Below are 20,179 nucleotides of genomic sequence, written 5' to 3' on the forward strand. Positions count from 1 at the left end.
GAGCAAAGTTTAATCAGAAGCAAAATTTATTTATAATGGAAGTATGGTGTTAATAAAGTTGAGATTATGGAAATAATGCTATTAGATTAAAATAACTAAAACTCCAATATGTACGGCTGATTTCGTCAAATCCCCAGATAAGTGTCCTGAGCTGACTGGATTGTTATTTTGCTGACAACCAGATGTACACATCAGAATGCCGTACACACACACACACACACACACACACACACACACACACACACACACACACACACACACACACACACACACACACACACACACACACACACACACACTCACACACACACAACCTCTTTGCATACAGCCAAGTAAACTGATATGTTGTATCAAAGGATATACTTTGATATATCATATGTCAGATACATAGGTTCAAGTCTTGATGAAGGCTAGAAATCAATGTCAGAAGCAATGTCAAATACATCTAGTAAATGTTGAACTCGATGAGAAAGATGTCTTGTACATAAATCCGAGTCTTGATGAAGGCTAGGAATCAATGTTGTGAGACACAGTACATTTGTAGATGGTGAACTTGAGGAGAAAGATATTATGAGGATAGATCGAGTCTTGATGAATGCTAGCAATCAATGCTAGGATAATGTCTGAATGCAGATTACTACATGTACATAATGTATTTAGTAAGTTACTCACTGAAGTCAATTTCCAATGTCTGTCTGTCTGTCTGTCTGTCTGCCTGTCTGTCTGTCTGCCTGTCTGTCTGTCTGTCTGTCTGTCTGTCTGTCTGTCCGTCCATCCATCCATCCTTCCATCCATCCATCCATCCATTTGTCTCTGTCTGTCTGTCTGATTGTCAAAAACAAAGGCCAGTAGAAAAAAAAAACATTTAGGAAAAAAAAATAACGAAACTCATTCAGAATAAACAATTAAGAAAATAGGAAAATACTACCATAAGAAAAAATAGCACTTGGTGGTAACCATGGCCAAATAATTATATATTTCTTGCAACAAGTGATCAAATACACACGTATGATCATATCCATGTTTCTCTTGTGTTTCTAGCTACATGTATGTCTTCCTCATCTCATAATGAGCTTACCTATTTTATTTTTACCGTATTCAAGCCAAGTTCTTATCTTTGAACAGAAAATATGGTATATAGTATACCCAGGTCATTCTTTATCATGACAACCCATGTGTACATCACTGGCTTTGCGGTGCTAAAAATATGTCAAAATGTTCCAAATCAGTTATTTTTCAAATTTTTTCATAAATTATGCTTGGGGAGATATAATTGTATTAATCCAAATATTCTACTTTATTTAGCTGGAAAATACTGTTTGTCACTATGTGTATAGCGACTGGTAGTGACAAGGCCCCTTAGGTCACTCATATTTTCCTCAGCTGAAGGAAGAAAATTACTTGGGATATCAAAGTGTTGTATGAGAAGCATACAGTTTCAACATGTAATAGTTCTCACAGCTATTATTTTTCAATTTGCCATTTTTTCACCCATATAATAATTGATATCTGACCTAATATCCGTCAGGTTAAAGTACACAGTAAATGAATCCTAACTCCTCCTATGTAATAACTAACAAATGTGTATTTATGTCAGTATTACTTTAGTCAACTGTTTTCAAATAGAAACTGAAAGTGCATACATGACGTGTAAATATTGTAACTTGAAAAACAAACATTCCATAGATATTAATACTTGTATAAAAATATGTATGTCTAATGACCCATTTCACACCTCAAATATAAACGTACAGTAAGTGTACAATGTATGTATGTATCATTTTGTAGTAGTCCAGGACACATAGACTACTAAAACATTGTATCTAGACTACCAACTTAGTAGTAGTCCAGGACACATAGACTACTAAACATTGTATCTAGACTACCAAATTAGCAGTAGTCCAGGACACATAGACTACTAAACATTGTATCTAGACTACCAACTTAGCAGTAGTCCAGGACACATAGACTACTAAACATTGTATCTAGACTACCAACTTAGCAGTAGTCCAGGACACATAGACTACTAAACATTGTATCTAGACTACCAAATTAGCAGTAGTCCAGGACACAGACTACCAAACATTGTATCTAGACTACCAAATTAGCAGTAGTCCAGCACACGTAAACATTGTATCTAGACTACCAAATTAGCAGTAGTCCAGGACACATAGACTACTAAACATTGTATCTAGACTACCAAATTAGTAGTAGTCCAGGACACATAGACTACTAAACATTGTATCTAGACTACCAAATTAGCAGTAGTCCAGCACACGTAGACTGCTACAAATTTTATAGATCTAGACTCCCAAATTTATAGTCAAACGTGGTTGTCTGTCTGTTACTAGACCAATGGAAATCAATAGAAAACTGTAGCTGAAACAATTCATTTGGCAAAATTTGACTACAAAGTGTAGATATTAATTCAATCGTTGGACTGTGTTATAATTTTCAATTTTTATTATTGAAATGGAGTTGTAGGATTAGGATTAGGATAAATATTTAAACAAAAGAAAAACACAGAGAAAGCTTGGCTGTGATCATCCTGTTGTAGATTCGCGTATAAAAGCTAGTCAGAATCTGATTATAACTGAAAAGGCTTTTTATATGTTTTACTTTTCTTTACTAATGTTTATATATATCTGTCGGCTTAAAGAAAACTTTTCCTATCTGTTTGGTCATATCAATTTTCTGTTTACAGGCATACTAGCAGTGAATATATCCAAAGTTTGAATTTTTCATTAGCTTTCAAAATGTATTAAATTTAAATTACTGAAAGTTCATGTGATGGGTATATACATGATGTACAAATAAGAGCTCGTTGTGTTTAAACTTTCAATTTTTTGCTCATTTTTTTAAATCGACCATTAGAGCTTACATCAACTGTCTTATAACCGATATGCTTATTAATAAAATCGATATTACATATTGAAAATGGTTGCTTTGATCGAACAAATAATGATTTTCTGACAAATTGAATTTCTATTTACCTTGGTTTGATAATTTGCCGTTTGTTGTATGGATTTTAATGAAATTGAAATATTCAGTATGGAAGTTTGTTGATTAGAAAAGTGAATTATTTGGCCAAAGTGATGTTAGTCATATGAGAGATAGTATTCTTTTTGGTACTTATATTTTATGAGAAATATTGATTACTTATTTTAATGGCATGATTTAATTTGACTGCCATCGTTGTTATGTTATATGTTGTAAAATTTCTTTAATGCTCTGCACTAGCTGTAACTTGAGTATTATTTTTTTTTTTTTTGATTAGGTAGCAAGCAATATACAAATATTCGCTAAATAATGTGAAAATAACAAATTAAATTGAATTGGCGTTTTTGGCGTCATAGATATCGTAATGTTACATCCTATATGATCCCCACCCACAATGTAGAGGATAATACCCAAAGTTCTTCAGGACTTGAATTACACAGTACATTATAAGAGCTACATAATTATCAAAAACATATGGTTTGAAACACTGGCAAAGTCATTATCATCATACACATGGTTCGCATGGTCCTTGAAAAAGCCTGGAATTTATTTTTTGTTCTAAGTGTATGAACTCTGATATATAAAAGAAATGTCAGAAATAATTCTTCTGAAATTGATATTAACGGTGTTACTGACACCATAATTTCCCCCCACTCATGGTATATTCGTTTAGTGATAATATGATAATATGAATGAAATTCTTGAAGCTCAATAAAATTTTAATGTCACCTACAAGTTGCTGGATGATGTTCTCTCCTACTAGAATGCAATTGGCTGTCACTAGATCTTGATTGAGTATGTAAATAGCTAATTGATTGAAAGGAGGAGGTTGTAAATACAGGTTAAAATTGAAACTTTTACTACCGTGGCTGTCATGACCAAAAGATAGGTATCACAGATTCTGGTTTATGTTTTCTTTATCATGTGTTATCTTGACATAACCTTGGTGGCAAATTGAACTATTAATATGCAAATGAGAGTGAGAATGACAAGGTGAATAGTGAGTGGTATAACAACATTAATGACTTCTAATCAGATGGAAAATCAAGTATACAGTCATGTATTATTCTGTAAATGTGTAAGGGTATCGGTTATATCTCTCAGCTCACTCTGAACAGGGTTCATACATTCTCGGAAATTCTGGGAATTTCGAAGGACTCCAGGAAAATCCCGGAAAAAGGCATGGAAAAATGATCAACTGAACAATCAACATTATTCTGCTAGAAGGTCGATTGGATTGGTAAAAATATGTATTAAAAGGAGATACATGTACATTGACAACTAAAATGTATTTTGTTGGTCAGCATAATCCATTCCTGGAAAATGACCAAAGTTTTATCTGAATACGAATGAAAAACTGATGAAGAACTCTGAAAGTTCTAGAAAAGTTTACACATGTACACTAAAGGTGACTTAAATGTTGAAATTGCTGAATAAACAACTACAGTTATACCACACACAAGCCAAGTTCAACATGTTTGAACAAGAAATATGTCATTTCTACCCTGGTTATACTTGGTCAAAACAACACACATCTACAAATATGTACAAATGTAATTCTGTCTATGGTCCTTCAAATATAAGTCAAAATGTTCAAATTTGCCGCCATTTTTAATATAAAATATTTCATAATTCATACTTGCACAGGTATAAGAAGTCAATTATTTTCCGACATTTTTCTTCATTCAGCCAGAAAATATTCCTGCCCTAAGGGGACTTGTCACTTCTTATCTTCTACTCAAAGTGACAAGGCCCCTTAGGTCACTCTTATTTTTCTTTTGCTGAACAAAGAAAAATATTGAAGAGTAATTTGTAAGAATAGTCATATTGGAATTTTGAATAGTCTTTGGTGAGATTTTTGACTTACTGTAGATAATGTTAAAATCAGTGAATTGGACAGTGATACAGTACATAGGAATATGCTCAAATGTAAGGCTGTGTCAACACAACGGTGTTTTCAAAGAAAAACGTTAATATTGTTTTCATTTTAATGCATTTGAAGTGTGTACACGATAGGCCGACAAACATTTTTTATCGTCTATGCAAAAAAAAAAATTGAAGACAGAACAATATGAAAACAAAGCTGTTGCACATGTGCAAACATAACGACACACAGTTTAAGCTTGTGTGTTAGTACTGTAATAGATCATTGAAGGAGTCATACCTGAGGTCAAATTTGTGTTTTCAAAATGTTGCATATTTGGTTGTTACTTTTTATACACAGCGCTGTTTTCAAATTTTCCGTTTTTGTCCATTTTACACACATGGATTGTTTTCAAAACGATCTACTTTCAGCAGCATTTTTAAATCATGTTTTTATTGTCGCCATGTAGACGCTACGGTGAGTCCAAATGCAGGAACAGAGTTGCGTTTTCATTTGAAAACAGCATGTAAATGGGACCATAGTTTTATTAATGAGACCCTTCTATAAACAAATGTATTAATGAACTTGGGGACTATTGCAGGAAAGGATGATATATACATACAGATGACCTAAAAGTGGGATATTTCTGCTAGGCTTGAATTATGCATTTGATTGACCTTTGACCCCACTTTCTATTTTTGTTTACTGTGTAGTATATATACAGCTTGTTCTGTGCGTTATTTATATGACAAATACAGTGCTATGTAAATTAGGGTTATTCACCCCTACCATTATAGAGTATTGTATGCTACATCTAGGTATATATGTGTGTCTCATGAATCAGGTGTTCGATGATGAAGAAATAATATCATGAAACCTTTTCTCACTGTAAACTATTGCGATTCTGTGAATAATGATGCAAATTACTGTGGTTATATTCCTGTCAATTCAGACTAGTTTTTATTCAGTCCAGTACCTCTTCCGGTCAGTGTCAGCAAAATTTGTAGGAAAGTGGTGATTATTACTGACAACTTGCATTTACTAAGAGTAATGAGTTCCTGTATTAGCTCACTTAGTGCCATACAACATTGAATATACCTGTTTCAAAATATAAATTGTTCTAATGCATCGATCACGACACATTTCAAAGGGAACTGATCTTTTTTTTTTTGGAAAATGTTAACTGTCAAGATATTGTCACGCATGAACTTGAGTTCATTAGTGTACCAAAAAGAAAGCTATGGACTTTACTGTATACATGTACTTGTATCCATAACTTTTGTTAGACCATCAAGGCTGTTTAATCTACAGCTGTATTTCTTAGCACTTCACAAAGCTGATTTGATTTAAACCTTGCACAAATATGAGATACCATAAGGACCAACTTGACCTCAAGGTTAAATCTTGATTCAAGTTTCTGAGACTTCCCTCTGACGGTGTTGTAACATGAAAACCATTACATCATAGATGTATGTGATCAAATCCTGTAGTATTTACAAGTTCAATATACTGAATTATTTGAGTCGCGTAACAGAGACAGACAGAGAAATTGACAGACAGACAGACAGACAGACAGACAGACAGACAGACAGACAGACAGACAGACAGACAGACAGAGAAATTGACAGACAGACAAACAGACAGACAAACAGACAGATAGACAGACAGAGAGAGACAGACAGACAGACAGAGACAGATAGACAGACAGAGAGAGACAGACAGACAGACAAACAGACAGACAAACAGACAGACAAACAGACAGATAGACAGACAGAGAGAGACAGACAGACAGACAGACAGACAGACAGATAGACAGACAGAGAGAGACAGACAGACAGACAAACAGACAGACAAACAGACAGATAGACAGACAGAGAGAGACAGACAGACAGACAGACAGACAGAGACAGATAGACAGACAGACAGAGACAGACAGACAGACATGCTGACAAATTGAGACACTGAGACAGACAGACATGCTGACTGTTTGACAGACAGACACAGACGGCCCTCAAGTCTTCTAATTTCTACATTCTTGCACATATGATGTCACACTAAGTATTTGAACACATTTATTGACTTAGTTCAGTCAGTGAAATGTCAGGTAACTAGTTCAACATGTCAACATCAATATTTCACATAAAAAGACAGAATAGAGACCTATTAAATTTCTCATAAACAAGCCTACAGTCTGAACTAATGAGTGTATTGAGCTTGTAAACCCAAAACAATGAAAAGCTAAAAAGTTATCAACCCCAATCCCATCCACCCCCCAGTAAAAAGATGATGCTACAATTATTGCAGCTAGTAGAAACCAGACCAAAGGACTTTCTACATCCATCTGTCTGTCTGTCTGTCTGTCTGTCTGTCTGTCTGTCTGTCTGTCTGTCTGTCTGTCTGTCTGTCTGTCCGTCCGTCTGTCTGTCTGTCTTTCAAGGGAAGGATTCAGTTTGGATGAAGTGTACAAAAAAAGTACCTGGATTGGGGGGGGGGGGGGGGGGACAGGAGGGGTTGGTTAAGTCAAATACAAGTATTCCTGAGTCATAACTCGGCATTTGTATACAGTATACAATTACTGGATATTGTACACACATGATGCAAATGACACACACTAGCTTCTAACACTTAGACTAAATTTGAAAGTGCAAGGTACTATGTCACATAGTATGGCTTATAATTTATAGAAGTGGAAGGGTTACTCCCAAAGCTCCAACTTTTGATAGAATTATTTGAACCATGGTCATTCAATTTACTTACATAATACTCATTCTTGCATTGCCATATTTCAACAGTGTCTGGGCCCCATATTATAATGCACATACCCAGTAACTAGGCAACCACTCATTGCGGGCCATGCATGGAAACCCACTTGGCATGATTCCATGCGATGTACATACATGGTTTCAAGGCAACCACAGGGAATAGTACTGCAATTCCTATACTGTTACATACTACAACACACCCTTTCACCTCACAATTCAATAATGTCATCTAAGGGATTACAGTTATGTTATCAGTACATCAAAAATAAAATCTCGAATTGCTTTTGTGCTGTGAATAAATTGAGCAGTTAGAATAAGTGGTGTTTATATTGTGTAGTGTATGAAAGATTTTCTTTTTTTTGTATGAATGAGGGAAGTTGATCAAAATAAGTTTTTATCAGTAGTCAATCACCAAGAGGTGCTGCAGAGCCATTGGTTCCAGTATTCATTTCTCCCACTGGTCTAGATGAAAAGTTTTACTGTTGTTTGGTGAAGGAGAAGAGGAAATTGCCTGGGTGGTGTCTGCATATCTATATCAGTATATGTTTCAGTTAATGAACGCAATGTGTTGAAACTGTATTATCTACAAAAAAGTGACATGTGAAGTAGACATTTTTGTCTCTTCAACCCAAATTATTTCTACATTATCAGGAATTAGTGTTGTTAGGTGGTGGCCGTGGTATTGTGTTGTACAAAGCAAATGGTTCTCAACTGAAGTGGTTACATTATGGTATGTTGTGCTGATATTGTTTGACCTGTCCTTGTCAGACTGCAGTGTTGGTTGAGCACTTGATGCTTTCTGTGCCAGTACAGTAACATCATGTCTTCCTTGGAATATTAATAGACAACTTACAACTTGGATAGTCAGGGATATCGTGTTGGAACCGGAATGTGAGGTAGGAGACTGCAGAGATTTGACATGGTATACCTTTGGTTGAAAAGATACATGTTTGAAATTTGTGGTCCTGAGTCAATTGAATTTTAGTTTTTGACTACCAGATTCAATTTCCTGTGGTCCATTTGAACCTCTTAGTTTTTTGAGAAAGCAACAAAATTAAAGCTGAAGTTGGAAGAATTATGAAGTATTGTTCATGATCGCAATGTGTACATTATTCATTGGGTATGTGTACATAAATTGGATTCGTTTGAGATTGACCACTATTATCATGCCGTGGACCACCGAAATCTAAAACTGGTAGTCCACATGGACCACTTACTATTAAAGAAGTAAATGTTGAACCTGGCATGTAGGGTTGAGATTAGACTCAGGATTATTGCTGTTAAAGCGCATCACAGTAACACGTCAATGAATTATTAGCCCTATTTAGTCGATGAGGGCCTACAGTACAAGGAAGGATATTCGAGTACAATTATACGATAGATATTGGTACATACAAAATAGTCCCTGTAGTGATGCTCCCGAGGAATGTCAGAGAGTCTTGGTTGAGATGTGAGACCAAGACCTGTAGCAATGCTCCCAAGGACTGTGAGACAGTCTTGGTCGAGCTGCGAGACCAAGACAAGTCTCGTCTGTGGGTTAGAGAAAGTAGGACGTCATTGTATACATTCCTATAATGTGGCTTATTATATTTTCACTGGTGTCTGTTTTCTGCAAAAATGATATCCTGGTGAGAATCAAGACTTCCTGTGTTTCCTTTCAGTTCTATAACTTCTATCATTAAAAGTAAAAATATACAAGAAGTCCACTGAACGTGAGACAAATATGATTTTGAGTGAAATTGAAGCATGCCACGGATTGAAATTAATAAGTTTGATATTTCATCTAAAACTTTCAAAACCAGCCGATCCACTTCCAGTGTCTGGTGAAAGAGCTAACAGAACTACCTTAGTAATAGTATGATTGATACGACATTTTATACCAGCATGTTTCTCCGTTTTGTCTCGATTCATGACTCACGGCACGTAAATGGATGGTTTCCATCTGATACAATGATTGTATCTCTGTCTGTTGATTGTATTAGCATTCCTTAACATCTAAGAATAAATGTCATGACATCCATGATTCTAAAAATAACAGAAGCAACATGTAGTAATAGATCAATGAAATCTAATGGTTGCCGCAGAAGTTGAAGTTTTTGTCGTGACACCATTATTTGCCTTCAAACATTTCGGTACAATTCTGTGCTTGATTGATTCCTGTAATAGTAAGCTGTCATCGGATCTCATAATTAGTTGGTATTGTGGAAGTATGGTAGGGTTTTGTACGTTGTAAACGCTACATTAGCTCAGTCAGTCAACCATAACATAACCATCTGGTGGGAGATAAGTTTCACCTCAAGGTTTAATTGACTTACATCATTTACTGTTATTGTGCTAAGAATAGGGATTTTATGAGAACCAGTGTATTCTAAGAGGAATTTATGATAGAGTTGATACTTTCATAAAAGTATTCAAATAATCATACTATAAACATAATGTAAAAAAAGATTAAAGTGGCCATATGGATGAGAATTTGGTATTTATTTTGGATTTTTATTTGATAAAACAGCTTCACCATGTTTTTCTACTTGAAAAAATAATGTGAAATAACATATACCAAGTCCATGTTCACATCTCAATAAACGGCAAAACATTAAACAATGTGTAAAATTGTACGTACAATAACAAACTTTTTACACTTTTTGCATCTTTTTGCAATGTATTGAGTTATGAACATGGACTTGGTATATGTTATTTTGCATTATTTTTTCAAGTAGAAAAACATGGTGAAGCTGTTTTATCAAATAAAAATCCAAAATAAATACCAAATTCTCATCCATATGGCCACTTTAATTGTGAATAATTTCAGTCTTGTGAGAATGAATATTCATGGACTCTGGTTCATACTTAGTGAAAATTTCTCCTCGGAGTCAAAACATTTCTTGGAAGCAAATCCAAAATTTTTGCTGACGTCTCATCACCATCATGAGTATACATTTTTGTACTTCATACTAGCTATTTCAGTTTTGATGTCCGAGTCATTGTCAGAGTCACGGGAATTCATTCTGAACTATGTGCATGTGTGTGTAGTTCAGTTCGAATTGAAAAAATAAGTTGTGTCACTTGTAGTTCTGTCAGTATAAATTTAACAAAATTGCCCCACATGTAGTTCAGTTCAAATTGAACCAAGTTATCTTGATTGCAGCAGGTTTTTATGAGGGGTTTAGATTGCAAAACATGGTGAGTGGTACTTTTGGACAAAAGTGTTCAGATGTAAATTTTCTTGAAAATCTTGCCTTTGACTACACTCCTTCATGATATACTTCACAGTATGTACAATGTACATATACACTTGTAGAGTGTACATGTCAGCCAAGTTGTCATTCAGACAAAATCAATATTCTAGAAAAAAGTTATTGAGCAAAATGTATTTTCTGCAGATGACATGCTGCAAAGACTAAAGCCCACACCATATGGAAAGGGTACTGTACATGATTTCCCAATACATCTACATTGTAAATACTAGCTGTATGTAGTTCTCTACATTGCACTCTTATACTTATTGCTTGAGTGTCTAGAATGTATCGTTCATTTAAACCATAGAAGTGTCTTCTCCAATGTCTAAATTTTACAATGTAAGTTTCCCCTGGCACTTCATGCACATGCAAAGAGGTCATAAAACTATTCTTATCAAACCATGGTGTGTAGTACAAGTCTTTGCTTTTCCAAACTGCTGTGCCAAGTGTTATTAATCTGATTCATTAGTTTACTGTTCCTGTTTGTAACAGGTTCTGTTCGTCCACGATCTGATGTCAGCAGTTGTAAAATTGTCTGGTGTCTGAGATGAAATCTGAGAACCAGGAATTAAAACCTTGGCCTTAAAACAACCTGCATATATGTAGGTTATTTCATGTTAGCATTTTAAAATCATTGACATGTGAACAGTGCTTAATTTCAAAAAGAAATAAAGTAGTTCACATATTTGCCATATGTGTGTTTTCAGCCGTTACAAACAGACAGACAAGACTATAGACAGACAGACAGACAGAGTCATCTAAGACGATAGTACGTAGTATGAAGCTACATCGGTATGTCAAACATACAGGATATGTGACATGTCAAACTCTGAGGTACAAATGTATTTTGTATGATGGTATATCAGTAGATAAAATACAGGACAGAGACTAAGAACTTTATAGCATTTACACTAGGTATTAGGAAATATGAAAGCTATGTAACCTCCTCCCCATCACCAGCCACTTTTTCTACTCGTTGTCATTCTTGTACATTTGTGCATGTAAAGTTTGGTAATCTGTAAGGTCATCATGAAAATCTTGACTTTTTTCAAGCATCATGCCAAAGGTATGAATTGAATTTGTCTGAATTGTTGGCATACTGTCAGGTTGTTAGGGTTGCTGGCCTGTAAAAGTATGATGACAGAATTTCACTACATATAAAGGAGACGTGCAAATAGTACAATTCAACACGTACATTGTACGCCAACAAAAAGACAAAGCTGAGCTTCTGTGCAATGCTCATTAACTGCCCACACCAGTTAGAAGTTTGAACCGGCTCAACCGTTGCCATGGTTATGTCCACAGAAAGCATGCCAATGCATGTATAGTACCGTAAAAGAAACGAATGTACTGGAATTTGAATGAATTGTAAATATAAGTCTGCATTCTGAAGATTTGAAAACTTGGACCAACGAAGTGGAGAATTTTCCAGTTGGAAGTTTTCAAGTTTTGCTAGAGGTAAGAGGATAAGTTTCTATGGCTAAGGCCTCAATGAAGCAGTTGAATATGGAGTGTTATGTCTAACGGTTTTGTTTTGAAATCGGAGTATGCTTGAAAGAACAAGAATTATATGGTTAGTGAAGCATATTACAAGGAGACAGGTAAATTAGGGCATTGGTGTAAATAGTCTAGAGGGTAGGGTTTGTCTCTGAGGTGCACAGTTAGACGTGGGGTTCTTTGGGTCATAGATTCTTGGGATCAAATTCACTGCAAGCAGGTTTGCATTACGTTTGACAGTTGTAAGTGTTTACAAACAAGTGAAGGAAACAGTACAATGATAGGTATGCAGTAGTACCACAGGTTTTGAAGTCGTAAAATGTTCATTTGGAATCTGGAGAATGTTTTAAAAAGTGTTGCTTTGTACTGAGAATGAAAGCATCATGAACTGATATCAACTTTGTCAGTTAATTTAAGTTTTACAACCAGTGACAGGCAAGCAGTTACAAACAGAACTTGTCACAAATAGGGAAAGTAAATAGATGACTTTCCTAACATTTGGCACAGCAAGTCAGAACTGCAGATATTTTTATTACATTTCATGGTTTGATAAGAACACTCGCAAGGCCTTTTTATATACAAAATGTAATGGCTAACATTCACAAACAAATTTCAAGTCGTTGTCGCCCCCCCCTCCCCATTTTATGTCAACATAAAGAGGCCATAAAACTGTTCCTATCAAACTATCAACATGTAATACAAGTCTCTGTAGTTTTAACATACTGTGCAAAGTGTTCATTCATATATTTACTCATGTATATTTCATTCATATATCTATCTATAGCAAGTTCCGCTTGTAACTGCTTGCCTGTCACTTGTTGTACAAGTTTAGAACCCTTTCAATCACCAGAAAACATGATCTGTCTAGCCAATAGATTGTGTCAGATAGCCAAGTCTTTGGGCTAGTGAGGGAGTCCAGCCAGTAGATTGTGTCAGATAGCCAAGTCTTTGGGCTAGTGAGGGAGTCCCATTTTTTCAAAACTAGTACAGATTTCCAAAACTTGGTTTGTGTAATAATTGGCTTGTAAGTCGTATCATAATTTTGGTTGTGAAACCCAGTATAGTAACAGAACATGGGAAATTAGACTTCTAAAACTTGCAAAGATTCCCATATCTATTTCTTACATAGGTTCCTACAAAATTATGGTAAAGAACCTTAACCATAATTTTGTAGGGAAATCTACATGAGAATCGTTACCAAAACTTTGTAGGGAACTCACATAAGACCTTGAAAAGTCAGGTGTATACTACTTTTGTAGCTAAACAAGTTACAAAAGTTCTAATCTCTAAAGAGTTGTGGCAGTCATGTACTTAGCCTCTTGGAGCCAAACTTCAGCCAGAGACTTTATTTGTACATATTGGATTTCCATCATTCAGAGTATATCATAGGATCTAGTTTCTCTGTGGTTAACCACACAAAGACTTCTTATCTGAACAAAGAAGGTTATTATTGTTTACAAGTATGTGCCAATATTTATCAAGTTTTCACCAAGTACAATGGCTGAACAGAATCAGGACAGGTGATTTTATTGTTCACATACAATTATTGTTCTATAAGCTTTCATATGGGTCTATGTAGTGTTGAAAGTAATGTGAACAAAACTAAGTTAGGAAGAGTTATAGGGATGGTTGGATTGATGTCATCTGACACTGGAAATATGGTAATACTTGACGTTTACATGATATTTGATAATAGTGTGTGTAAATTGATCTCACTGGGAATGATAGATGGTCAATATCATTGAGAGTTGAATTTATTGATGCAGAGTTCCTATGTACATGTGCATGTACAGTTCTACGCAATGTGTTACACAGTGCAAATGTGTGCCTACAACCCAAGACTACGTATTCACAGGTATTGAGAGGTTACAACTGGTATTTAAAACGTCCCCCACAACCCAAGACTGTGTTCACTCTACATGTATGTGTTAAAATAGGGCCATTTTAATGCACCTGTAAAGAGTTACACATTGTTAATGCCTCCCTCCCCCTTCCCCCATTCTAAATTTATCCACTGATATTTGAGTGGTTATATGTGGTCAATCTTCCCTCCCCACCACGCATGACTCTACAAATACATGTACATGCATCTACTGTCATTGAATCATAACACATTCTTTATGTCCCCTTCCTCCTCACTACCTTCCAGGTATATTCATTCACTTATTGAGGGTTTATACATTGTAAATTTGTCCGACAACCTGGCGCTGCTCATATCCACTGCTGTAGAGGGCTAGGGCTCACATTTACATAGTTGATGCCCCCCCCCCCCCCCCCCCCATCTCCTCATTACCATAGACTCTACCCATATCTACTGAATAAAAATACTGTACCACTCATCTACAAAAAATTTCTGTCAAAAAAAAAGCAAGTTATAGATTTTCCAGGTAGAGGTAAATTCATTGTTACCCTGTATTTACATATTTTCACATGCTCTCGGTTGATAACAGTAAGGTCATACTCACAGGAGGTCAGACAAATATAGAGATAGTATCATTCTGATAAAATTTATCACAATATAATGACAAATTGTAAAACTGGTTTGTCGTAAAGAAGTCCTTAATCCACTGTATTATCGTCTACTCTTTAGCATGGCACATACTCAGCTTGTTCAAATCGATGGGACTTCTCTAATTTTGTTTCCAATGATCGGATTCAGTATAAAGGATACGTGATTTAGAATAAAGCATGTCTTTTCAAAGATGGCCACATGTGGAGAAGAGTTATAAGAAATTATGCATGATACAGGAACAAAAACAATATTGCCTCGGAGGCTTGTGCCAGTTAATGTTGTAAAATACAAAGTCTAATAGGCAGCTAGTTTACAAACATTGGAGGACAAGCATTAGATATCTTAGAAAGCTTTCAATTTGGATTATTCATCGACAACAATGTGTTAGATTCTATACATAATGTCAGAAAAATTGATTTTGGTTGTGTGAATTTTTAGCTGATACGGTTTGGTATAGAACACTTTTGTTGAAAGTATATCAGTCTGATTAGTATCTGATTTGGGAATATGGCTTGATTAATTTATTTACCTCCATTTTTTTTATATAATGTTATTTTTTCTCTATGGATTTCAGCATGTTTCATTTCATCTCTGAAGTGTTAATGTCTGCAACTTGCAAGCAATAAAATTTGTAGAGTATAACTGTGTAAGCCCAAACTCTTAAAAATAATTGACCCAACACGTAGAAGTGTGACCAGAAGACATGACTGTATTTTTATATGTATTCTTTGGGTACTGATTATTGGACTGTACCATTACTAGTAGGGTGATGCATGGAGTTCAAATTGAGGGGCTAATCCAAAGTTGGCTGAATCATGTCGTGTATATCATATTATAATATTGTACATTGTATGATAGGTCATATTTTCAGAAATGTCAATTTGCCACAATTCTTTCTGGTGCCACAATATATTAGCTGTTCCCAAGATGTGACCTTTGACCTATCACCATGAGGTCAACCAAAGGTCAGTCCCTGAGGAAGCACGATAAAGGTTAATCCGATCTGCTTGTTTTGAATAATGTACTTTAGCTGACATTTAACGTAATCGTGGAGTTTATAAAGCGTGTGTGAAAGTATGGATACAATATCAATTCAGTTTTAGAAACCTCATAACAGCTTCCATATGTTGTGTCCTGATAATGATATGGAAATCAAAGGTTTGGAAACTGAGTCACTACTGAGTTTTAGTTTAGTTTGTCATATCGTGACATTGATAGAGTGCCTGGTTTAACAATACTTGGAACTTTTATTTCCATCAGACATTGTGTTGTTGTTAAAGTTCAGGAAACCCACATATGATAAAAATTATGTCGATTTATGATAGTTTTGGTTCCTCCAATATTATTGCAGTATTTTTTGCAAAAGGTTTGTGAAACTCGGTAACACTAGGAGGAAGAAATATGATAAAATGTGTAGACTTTTCTAGATCTTGTTATGTATTCTGTATTAAAAGTACATTGGGAGAACTCACATTGGTATAACCTACTTTTATAAATACATGTCCTGTCCGCTTAAAACACGACTATTCCTACATTAACTTTTCCTGGCTTTTAGATCCTTTGTAACAAAGCAGGGGAATGTTGTGATAAATTTGTACTCTTCTTTATATATGTGTAAAGATGATAGGAAAGGAGCTTCAGAAGAAGTCGTTGTACAAACAGCGACAAACGAGCATTTAGAAGTGGAGCTTGATCCAAGCAGAGAAAGTAAACAAGTGAATTGGATTAATAACACTGGGCACAGCATGTTGGAAGTATGGAGATGTGTTTCACAATCACATTCCATCATTTGATAAGAACAGTTTTATGCTCTCTCTATGTGCACATGAAGGGAACTTAAAATTCATTTTGTGAATGTGAACTATAAAGAGGTGAAACAACTCTTCTATCTAATGATGGAATGTTATACTTGACTTTGTACTCCAACATGCTGTACATAGCAAGTGTTATTAATCCAATTCAGTTGTTTACTTTCCCTGTAATAGTAATAAGTTCCTTTGGTCAAGTCTTCCCTGTGGCTGGATGTACTCTGGCTGAGTGAGAATACCTACATGTTCATATATCCCTTCCTTCCTGACAATATGTACAATTACAGACGGCAAGTCGTTAGCTAGGAGACAGACACAGTAGGTGTTCACGATATCAGTGTCAAGTTTACTCATTAAAGAACTCTAGCTAGGCATAAAAGGAAGCAAATTGTAAGCAAATTGATGGCTCATTTCTCAGAATTAGAACAGTGTAATGATACTTACTTGTAGTAATTATGCTGTATCCTTGAAATGTCTTGATTTAGAGTATTACTTTAAATTAATTCTATTTATATATGTCAGGGTCATTGTTGATTTAAATTTTCACACTGACTGGATTCTACCCATGTGATGTTTAAACAAGTTACTCAATATCAGATTTGCACCAGACTATACCAATATATGCGAGAATGAAATGTCTATGGACGCTGGGGTTAATACTTAGTAATGAAAATTTCTACTCACACAGTCAAACATTTCTTGGAAAGGAATCCATATTTTTGTCAGGGATGTATTACAGTATGCTGTTGTCAACAAATGATGTCATTATTTTGTTATTCGGTGTTCAAAATATGAGCCAAAACATTCAGTTGCCATTATTCTGCCTAACTTCAGGTATAACTGCCTTAATCTGCAATATTTTTCTTCATTCAGCTAGAAACTACTCCTGATCCTAAGGGTTTGTCACTTCTCATCTTTGACTCATGGTGACAAGGTCCCTTAGGTCATTCATATTTTTCTTGTGAATGATTTCAAAATGTCTACTTAGCGTCTTATCCTGCTACAAGTGTTTCATTTGATAACAGAAAGTCATGGTGATGTCATTTTTGTGGTTTTCAGAAGATGAATGTTTGTGGAAATTGGTAACAGTGATGATGATCATAAATGCAAATATTTCACTCGGCAGCAAGTTGTGTCACGTCCATTTAGTTACGTGGTTTTCAACATATTGACCTCGTTTGAAATGAGTAGTGCTGTCAATGATAACGATGAAGACGACGACAACAACAACGACAACAACAATGCATAGATAGTCTTGCTTTTTAATATAGATAGAGATCTTTCATTTCACCCTTGGGATTTGGGTTTCTGGAGAGATTGAAGATAAAATTAATAGTTGTATTGCATTGACTTTGTACAAAACAGACTAATGGATGTGATGGATTTATGTTGTCATCAATGTACATTATTTATTGCATATCTTCATGGACATGATAGCTTTTTTTGAAAGAGATGATCAGATAAAAGTGGTAGACAAAATATTCAGCTATTTTTAGCTGTCAGATGTAGCTATGATTAATGATAAACAAAGATCTAACTACTTTGGTATGCTTACTTGATCATTCAGACATTTTTTAGCATGAATAAACTTTCTCGAGATCTGTGTGTGTCAAAAGCTCAATCAGGAAACTTTAATGGAGGGAGGAAAGCTTTGCCAGAATGAGATAATACTTTGCAGTGTCTTTTGAAAAGTTGCTTGTGTCAAGTTGTGAGTCATCAAACTCTAGCTACGATATTTGTAGCTTATAAGAATTTTCGCAATTTTCGTCAACATAACCGCAATCAAACTAATGGGTAGTGTGTGCCTGTATGTTTGTCTGTCTGTCTGTCTGTCTGTCTGTCTGTGTCTGTCTGTCTGTCTGTCTGTCTGTTTGTCTGTCTGTCTGTTTGTCTGTCTGTGTCTCTGCCTGTCTACTTTTGTTTGTGTATGTATACAAATGTATGTGTGGTGTATATACATACATGCATGTGTGTGTGTGTGTGTGTGTGTGTGTGTGTGTGTGTTTGTGTGTGTGCTTATGTATGTAGCTTACTGAATGAATCATTCTTTCATAGTAAGGGCTCAGCAGTGTACATGTAGTATGCTATTTCAGTCTGTCTGTCTGTCTGTCTGGCTGTCTGTCTGTCTGCCTGCCTGTCTGTTTGTCTGTTTGTCTGTTTGTCTGTCTATATGTGTACCCTACTTAATCTATGTACAAATGTATTCAAGTACAATTTTATAATAATCACAGAGGCTTCAAAGACTGGCTTTTAATGTTTGATTGACATCTGACTTTCCAAACAGAATGAGATAAGGTCAACTGCATGGTAAAGTAACTGACAGCTTGTCAAGACTAGAGTTATAGTCCAGGGTGTAGTATTTGGTTGATAGTGTATATAATGTTACCATTTTGTGTTACACATCTTTGTGTTATCTTAATACTGGATTACAAGGATTTATTTTATTAGTAATAATTGTCAGGGCCTATCATAGAAGTCAGTAGATTAAATACTACATACAAAATATATCTTGTAATGTGGCTGAGTGTTTTTGCTATTAAAGGTTGGCGAACCCTGGTAACAGAAATGGGGGAAATACAAGAATGTATGGTAAAACAGGCATAGTTTCCCATATATTTAGTCTAGTTCCTGACAGGGACCATATTACGAACAACAATGTACTTCATCACTATCCCAGTCTAGACAATGCTGTTGTTTGAGCACAGATATCTGTGCTCCCCCCCCCCCCCCCACACACACACACACATGGCGTTCATATAACATGATGGCATCGTCACGTCCCAATGTGATTTTAGTTTAAATAGACTTGAGGTGGAGTCGCTAGTCCTGGTTGGACATTTGCATATCATAGTCAAAACTGAAACAGCTGTATGAATGAAATGAATATTAATGAGCGATGACAACAGCCTGTCAATTTGTGATGGATTAGTACTGATATGGCTGTTTGCGCTTTGCCCACCATGGGATGGAACCACATTTAAAGCTTTGGACAACGGGGATGACTAGACTGGGATAGTGATGAAGTACATTGCAGTACGTAATATGGTCCATGTTATGACCTACACTGTAGACTACTGTACATTATACCATGGTTTTGGTGGGCAACCCTGGTAAAATGACTGGGGAACTCAGGTAGATTTTACCTGCCTACCACCCTTAACAAAAACATTGGTGTACATGTTATACTCTGCATACAAAATGTATCATCTATATTAGAATATAACTTATGCAGTAAATGAGTGTAAAAAGCACTTGAATCTTCAACAAGGTTTGCACCCCAGTCGACATTTTCCAAAAAGATAAAACATAAAATCATGTGTGCAAAAAAAAGGCTTATAGCTAAAATGATGTAGGCCTGGTGTTTCACACATGCAACATGACATTTGTTACACACCCTCAGACAACTTCTAATTCAAAAGAAACAATTACATAGATGCCAGTGCACTGTGGGAATGTAGTAACACAGTAAGTTACTCTACAGAATCCTCCTGTCTGAAGCC

The 20,179-nt window shown here is 35.5% G+C and overlaps 1 protein-coding gene across 3 annotated transcripts in view; it reads left to right on the forward strand.

The window, feature by feature from the left end:
• The window catches only part of LOC144447314 (double-stranded RNA-specific editase 1-like), a 121,229-nt gene that overhangs the window by 14,252 nt on the left and 86,798 nt on the right, over positions 1 to 20,179 (forward strand). The window contains exon 1 of one of the 3 annotated variants that reach the window (XM_078137270.1): positions 8,414 to 8,522. The exons of 1 other annotated variant lie outside the window; for it this stretch is intronic. The gene's annotated coding sequence lies outside the window, so the exon portion shown is untranslated. Of the gene's footprint in view, positions 1 to 8,413; positions 8,523 to 12,174; positions 12,321 to 20,179 lie in introns of those variants that run through there. One more of the 3 variants, XM_078137269.1, reaches the window with a different exon arrangement.

The sequence above is a fragment of the Glandiceps talaboti genome, chromosome 16, assembly GCF_964340395.1.
Source record: "Glandiceps talaboti chromosome 16, keGlaTala1.1, whole genome shotgun sequence".
Taxonomy (NCBI): domain Eukaryota; kingdom Metazoa; phylum Hemichordata; class Enteropneusta; family Spengelidae; genus Glandiceps; species Glandiceps talaboti.